General features: G+C 37.5%; 1 protein-coding gene across 1 annotated transcript in view; it reads left to right on the top strand.

The window, feature by feature from the left end:
• Positions 1 to 7,992: 7,992 nt before the first annotated feature.
• LOC107585271 (RAC-gamma serine/threonine-protein kinase-like) overlaps positions 7,993 to 8,352 on the top strand; it is an 89,696-nt gene continuing 89,336 nt past the window's right edge. Inside the window, exon 1 of the mRNA XM_016272217.1 lies at positions 7,993 to 8,155. The gene's annotated coding sequence lies outside the window, so the exon portion shown is untranslated. The remainder of the gene's footprint in view (positions 8,156 to 8,352) is intronic.

Raw genomic sequence — 8,352 nt, forward strand, 5'->3', positions numbered from 1 at the left:
AAATATTGAAAATGTAGCAAATTCCTTTGCTCAGCTACACACTGTGACTGGTTATGCAGGTCTCATTAAAATAAAAAGTATTATGTGGAGCATTAAAGAGTTAAATATCTTGAAGAGACTGATGCTAATTTGCTCATTTTTTCCTGTGACAAATGCATTTATGGAACATTTGCAACAATCACACTGTTAAAAATATTTTAATATTTCATTATACTGTGACAAAGCATAAAAAACTGTGATCAACTTCCTGTGTGAAAATGCACTTGGTAACTCATCAAGATTCAGCTGTAGAATCTTTACAGAGAAGATTCTCTGTATCCTGAGAGGTTCCACGCGATTATGCTTGTACCTTGAAGATGAGCCAAAACAAACATTCTTAAGACGTGAAAAAAAGAAAGGTTGTTGTTATGCAAATACAGTCTGTGCTTCCAGATGTGGATTTTTCAGCCCCTTTGTCCCCCATATAGGCGCATTGAGCCCTCAGGGAAAAAAGAGAAAACCAACATCGCTAAACTTAGTTGAGTCCAGCTGTTCCCAGTTGTGCTCATCCCGAGGAAGAACATACCACAATGACTGAAAACAATTTTAGTGTGACAAACAGTAAATGCAAGAGAGATGGAAATGGCATCACTATTTAAAAATGTCTTATAAGATCTGACAGACTCTTGAATCACTGTTCTGTACTAAAACTGAAACAGTTTGAAATTTCAGTTTGCAAAGTACATTGACTTTAATATGATCTAGGCATGGGAATTGTAAAGAATGTCAGGTTCTATTAACAATTATTTTAGTACCATTAAGGAATAAACATTTGAAATGCAATGATAACAAAAAAAAATGTAATTCCATTGCCAAATTATGAGAAATTTTAATTAGTGTGGGAAAATGCACATTTAAGAACCGATAACAAACATCAATCTCTTTTCAGTATTTATTTATTATTTTTTTTTACATGGGCTGTAATGCCTATTTTTCTACTAGTTGGTGATAATAACAGTGTGTTAAAAGAGTAGTATGCCGAATTTACAGTATTTATAAACTGGTAGACAAAAAATACCTGGATGACCTACTACTTCTGGTGAAATTCTGAAGTGCACATTAAATGGACACTTTAATATCCCATGAGACCACGTGAGAGGAGCTGTGAATGGCAGTGAAACGATGCTGGTGCTGAATGTAGTACATCTAGATTACATTCATAAAGAGAGCTGATTAGTCATGATGTCAATTTGTAGGCCAACTGGGAAAGCTAATTGAAAGTACTAGTAGTCCATATGAAGTACTGTTTATTACATAAAAAAAATCTCCTCTGTTCAAATTCACATTTGAGATTTTACTTTGTATAATGTATGCTGTAAAACAATACGATAAAATCATTCTAAAGGAATAGTTCACCCAAAATGAAACAAACAAAAAAAAGTCATAAATAAATAAATAATAAATAAATATTACTCACCGTCAGGCCATCAAATACGTAGATGAGTCAGTTTCGGAACAGAGAAATGTAGCATTACATCACTTGCTTACCAGTGGTTCCTCTGCAGTGAATGGGTGCCGTCAGAATGAGAGTTCAAACAGCTGATAAAAACATAACAATAATCAGTACATCAATTAACATCTTGCGAAGCAAAAAGCTGTGAGTCTGTAATAAACACAAATCTATCATTAAGGTGTTTAGCCATTGCTTCTGGCCAAAATACGAGTCCATAATCCATAATAACGCTTCCTCCAGTGAATCATTTTTTATCAGCTGTTAAGACTCTCATTCTGACGCCATCCACTCACTGCAGAGGATCCATTGGTGATCAAGTGATATAATGCTAAATTTCTCTAAATATGTTCTGATGAAGAAACAAACTCATCTACATTTTCAGCAAATTTTCATCTATAACGCTAGCATTAACCAAAGACCTTTTTGGGCTATTTTTATAAATAAAAAACTGCTATGCTAAAAAATAAATTCCCATGGCTTAAAAATGCAAATTCTCTTCTGGGTTTTAGAACTACAAAGTGCTCTCAGTGGAGGTACAATAGTTCTTTCTCACTCAGATACGACCTTGACATATGGCTTGGCTGCCAGTCTGAGAGCCTTGGCTGTGAGGCGGTGAGGTTAGATGGCACCCTATGGTACCCCAGCATGCATCTGGAAAAGTAGGATGTGCAGGGGGTGTGGCATGGATGCAGTGCGTGGCACCTAGGGGTGTTTGGGGCACCGCTGGCACCATGACTATCTATCAAGCCCAGATGTCACACCCAAGTAACAGCTGCACTGGCTGGGGGCAGTGAGAGACTGTCTTCCTCATCCAGCGGACCTGCCAGAGGCCACCACATCCAACACAGAGCACAGCAGAGTCTTCAGAAGTGCCACTGCTTAACAAAATATACAGAGTTAAAGCTCTGTTAGAAAAATAAGATGAATTATTGAGTCTGTCCAGCTCAGTTGATATGGGCAGACATGGTTCTGTCACACACAGAACACTGGCTCACATACAAAGCCTGGTGTGAACTTGACAAGCTGTATTGTAGTATATTCTCAGTTTGACCTACGTTTTAAATGAATATTCATGTTCACACTCACACCTGGGTTCTCCATCCTGCCAAACAACACATATCATAAGCATTCTTTTACATGTAGACCAACTGCAGTCAGGGCAATAGTCAGTCACTGCAAGTAATTTGAAATTAAGAAAGAAATTAAAAAGTAAGGTATCATCGAAAAGCATGAAAATGTAAAGACTGTGTCTTGATGGTCTCTATAAGAGAAGGAATGAATGAATGAATGAATAAATAAATATGTTTTAATGAAAAATAGTATTTATTTCTGGGTAATCTCAGATGAACACACATGAATCTGCATGCAAATAGCTCTTGGGCCTAAACAGCTATTTTTGTTACATGTTTTCCATGTGAAATTATAGAACAGACCTGACTTAAAAATAACTAAATAAATAAATACTGGGAAATTAAGCATTTTGTTCATAGTAATTTTATTGGTGCTATCCTGCTGTTTAACTGACTTTTCAAATTAGAGTCATAATCACTTACTGATGCAAGGAGAGATCCAGGCAGACAAAGTATTTCAATAAAAGTGTAGCTCACACACATATAAACACACATGTCCCATATGGCTCCACCTGACCAGGGGAAGGTATATGGGGATTTCATATGAAATCCTCTTTTCTCATATACACAGATACACATTCGCATTCCCCCCATTCCAGGTGGGCAGCACAGACGCACAACCCTTCCCCCGTCCTGAGGGATAAGACTGAGGTAGAAGACCTCCAACAGCACTTTTACCTTGCCTAATCGCTCCCCCTTCCCAGACTCTCTCAGTCCCCACCTCACACTGACCCATCCCAATGGACGTGAGGGCACTTTGCCAGCTGAACCCTGTGAAGGTTTTAGGACGACAGAGAAGCTCAGGAGATTTATCCATTGACGCTTTCATGTATGTCCATGTCAGTGGTCGCTGGAGCTCCTCGTATGTGGCCCTGGATGGAGAGAGGGACAGCTGTAGGCAGAGAGGACACATGAGATCAGGCAGAGCAGCTGTAGCCACAGTCAAAGGTGTGCAGGACAGCTTTATCTGTTTCAGATGGGGAAACATACGGCCAGAAATGCCCATTCTGGTTCACCTAACAGCATTCAAGTGGCTAATGTGGTCCCAGATTGATAGATGACAAGAAAAGCAGGATCCACCTAGATTAAAGTGTTGACCTACAAATGGTTCTCTATCTGTCCATCCGTCCCTCTATCTATCTATCTATCTATCTATCTATCTATCTATCTATCTATCTATTTTTCTGTCTGTCCCTCTATCTATCTATCTGTCTATCCGTCCCTCTATCTATCTATCTGTCCCTCTATCTATCTATCTGTCCATCCGTCCCTCTATCTATCCGTCCCTCTAGCTATCTATCCATCCATCCGTCCCTCTATCTATCTGTCCGTCCTTCCCTCTATCTATCTATCTGTCAATTCGTCCCTCTTGCTATCTATCTGTCCCTCTATCTATCTATCTGTCCGTCCTTCCCTCTATCTATCTATCTATCTATCTATCTATCTATCTATCTATCTATCTATCTATCTATCTATCTATCTATCTATCTATTTTTCTGTCTGTCCCTCTATCTATCTATCTGTCTATCCGTCCCTCTATCTATCTATCTGTCCCTCTATCTATCTATCTGTCCGTCCTTCCCTCTATCTATCTATCTGTCAATTCGTCCCTCTTGCTATCTATCTGTCCCTCTATCTGTCTATCTGTCCGTCCTTCCCTCTATCTATCTATCTATCTATCTATCTATCTATCTATCTATCTATCTATCTATCTATCTATCTTACCTGTCTATTAGATCTATCTGATAGAATGTAAAATAATAATAATTTCACTCACTCAAGAATTAAATATGACACATAGGAAAGGAATGTAGGAATGTTTATCTGGACATTTTCAGGCATGCGGACACAAAATATTTAATTATTTTAGTTTTTCACCAATAGTTTCTTGGTTTAGCTGACTTTTTCAAGCAAACCCTTGTGTATGCAGTGTCCCAAGTGCAGCGTGGAAACTGTGGTCTCTCGCATGGACAGCTGATGGAGGGATGGGGTGTGCCTGCCAGGACTGCTTTCCTGTGGGTTTAAAAAACAGGCCATTCCCCACCTGTGTCACAGCACAGGACTGTGGCCTTACCTCTGCTCTACCTCCATCCGCCATCTGGAACAGTCAGTGTGGGCAGGGGGCGAACTGAGGCCACAGCCTAGGACCGACGACTCAAAAAACTGCTTTATACAGAAATCCTGTGCACTTTGTCCAGTGGGATCAAGAAATAATCAATTTCAGTGACACCCAGGTGATAACTGGCCAAACACTTTCCACAGTTTCTGTGGTTAACATGCTGAAAAGTACAGAGGTCTGATATGAGAATTACCCTGGGCCCTTATGTACTTAATGAAGAGGAACGGAAATGAGACATAAAAAAGAATAATTTTTTGAAAGCTTATTTTTTAAATAAGAGAATGATAAGTTTTTAATTTATATACAATGAATTACTTGCCTTTCTCTCTAACTTGCTCAAATGCCTTATTTCCCATCTCTGAAAATTTATTGTTCACTAAATTTATTGTCAATACAGTGCCCTCTGTCACTATTTCCTGATGTAAACTATGGCTATGGTTTTGATGACAGTGATTGAAAATGCACAAGGCTACACTGTAAAAAAAAAAAAAACGGTGACATTTATGGTAAAATACCGGCAGCTGTGGTTGCCAGAACTTCACCGTAAAAAATTTGGTAGCAACATTTTAGGTTTTACAGACTTAACTTAAATTCACAATAAAATACCGTATTTCATTAACTGATGTAATGTTAATAAACCAACATATTGAAGTACTAATATCTGTTTTGAACCATTGTAATGCATTGGTAACCACCAAAAACTGGTGGTGACGAGAAAGTCACATGATGAACCAAAGCTCATCACAAACAGCTTTTCTACGAGCTGAGGAGGGCAGTACTTATACAGTATATAGAAGGTGCACAGTGTCATTCACACTAACACCAAACCCCATCATGGTGAATAATGCAATAAACATTAATTTAACAACATTAGATGTAAGATTGAACCCTAACATACACAACTGATAAGAAAAAAAACTAACTATTTCAACAACAACAAAAACATCAAATATGAAATGTCATGCAGGGAATCATGCAGCTTTTTCACTTCCAATAACCGTATTTTAACAGTTAAACATTAAATGTAATTACATTTATTCACCGAATATAGTATGGAAACTTACTGTTAACAGGTTTTTACTGTAGCATTTTTACAGTCTTTTACTGTTAAAATCACAATAATTTTTTACAGTGTATACTTTTTCTGCATGGCATATATTTCAACAGTGCAATGTTACTTAGCTTACTTATTGATTGCAAGCGATTGGACAGGATTCACTTTTATGCCTTTACTGTTGGTCTCTTAACAAATTTCAGTAAAAGTAACTGCGCTACAAAAAAATAGATAAGACTATTTTACAGCACAAGGGGGAAAAAGTAACAAATAAGGTAAACCCCCTTAGGCAGACACCATGCAGCACTGTTTGGGGAATGACTACACCGTATGTTAAGCCACAGATTCGCATCCATATCTTCCTGTGCAGTGCATTGCTGAAATAATCGAATGCTTCACCTTTCTCCACTTTATTTGAAATATTCATCAATTCAGGACACATTTATATGAAAATTCTAATAGAAACGTATAGAAAATATGAGTGACAGATAATGACATTTAACCATTTTGCATTTGGTGTTGTGCTGTCATTTAGTGTTATTACTGATTGTCACTTTAATATAACTAAGCTTTCTTTTACAAACATATATGGAGAATAAATAAATAAATAAAATACTAACATAGAAACTTGCCCTTAGAGCAACATTTTTTTTTCAATCTTCTCTGTTAAAGTGTTGCAGTTCCAAATCTGAACACTCAAATTTTTGGCGCAGTTTCCCCAAAACCTCAGTGGGAAGTATTTTGTGGAAAAGGGACATTTGTTGTTAGAAGTCCAGTCACATTCAGCTATGATGTAATCCGATTTTAGCAGTACATATTTCAGCATAATAATAAAAGGCTGTTCAGAATGATTAAATAGGCTAGTCATTGAAATAACAATAATAATTTCCTTGGTATCAGATTAATGCCCCCCCTCCTATTTTATTTGATTATTTATTTTATTTTATTTTTACACACAACGAAAAAAACTAGCACAAAATACAACAACATACAAGGCTTACCTGGACTTTCAATACAGTTAATAATCTGTAGGCCAAGTCCATGTGCTCGTGGGTTTATATAACATTGATCACATTTAGGCTACTTACACGTAATTGTTCTGATTTATGTCCATCTGTGATTTTTTTGTATTATTTTTATAATATTTATTAATACAGGTTTTAGTTTTTATTTTAATTTTAGTTTAAACTGTAGTAATTTTGATAGGTGTTTTTTTTACGGCTTTTGTATTTAAATATTTCTATTTAGCTTTAATTTATATCTGTCAGTTTTAGTTAGGTCGCATTGCCAAGACAACATTTCCGATTTTTCTCATATTTATATATATATATATATATATATATATTCCGAATAAGTGTTTTATTGTTAACTATTAAAATCTTTTCGTCAATTGAAATAAAGCTTAAATGAAACATATATATAGTTTATAGAATATATATATATTCTATAAACTATATATAAGTTTAATTTAAGCTTTATTTCAATTAACGAAAAGATTTTAATAGTTAACAATAAAACACTTATTCGGATTAACCATTTATTTCCGAAAAAGATTTGTATACTCTCAGGTTACTTGAACATTTCTGTATACATGTATATTTACAGTAAAAAAAAAAAAGCTCATTATTTCATTAAGGATCTGACTGATTGTATTAATTTCCGTGACTTTCTCTAGTTAAATTCTTTGTCTCGTCGCTCCGGCAGTATGGTGAGGGGCGTAACATTTCCGTCACACGCTTGAGGTAATCGGCCAATCACAACGCACTGGATAGCTGGCCAATCAGAGGACACCTCGCTTTTCAGAACGATGAGCTTTGTAAAAATCGACAGGTTTCAAAAAGACGGGGCATAGAGGAGAAACAATAATGCACGGTATGTGGAAAATAATGTTTTTTTATTTTTACTTTAAACCGCATAAACATTTCATTACACCAAATACACAAAATAATGTTCTTTTTAGCAGCATCATATGCCCCCTTTAAATAATATAATTATTTCTAGGTTTCCCCTGACCGTGGGAATCCTGTTAATGCCAAGAGAATTCCCCGAAGCATAATGTTCTTTTTAGCAGCATCATATGACCCCTTTAAATAATATAATTATTTCTAGGTTTCCCCTGACCGTGGGAATCCTGTTAATGCCAAGAGAATTCCCCGAAGCGGTGCATCTCTTGTAAACACAGCGGCTCTCGCGAGATTTCCTCGCGCCGCGCAGCACGCGCAGGAGCGTCTATGGAGCAGCGAGGGCAGGCGGGAGACGGAGCAACCGAACCTGGCGCGGACTGTAGCAGGAGACGCGGGGTGAGAGAGGGTAACCTGCCTGTGACGTCGCTGTGGTGTGTCTGAGCGGCGGCTCCCGGGGTAAGGAACTACCGCAGCCTTTCCACATACAGCCCCTCCTTTCGAGACAACACTCTAGTAGTGACCACTTGAGTCTTTGCTCTCTCTGTAGACGTGCTTCTCCGATCCGTGCTCCATTCGAGCCTGTAAGGAGGACGCGCACATACTCAGGGAGGCGAGGGAAGCCCATTGGTCTCCCTACCGACGCCAGCGACAGG

This window comes from Sinocyclocheilus grahami, unplaced genomic scaffold (genome assembly GCF_001515645.1).
Source record: "Sinocyclocheilus grahami isolate Dianchi unplaced genomic scaffold, SAMN03320097.WGS_v1.1 scaffold68.1, whole genome shotgun sequence".
Taxonomy (NCBI): Eukaryota; Metazoa; Chordata; class Actinopteri; order Cypriniformes; family Cyprinidae; genus Sinocyclocheilus; species Sinocyclocheilus grahami.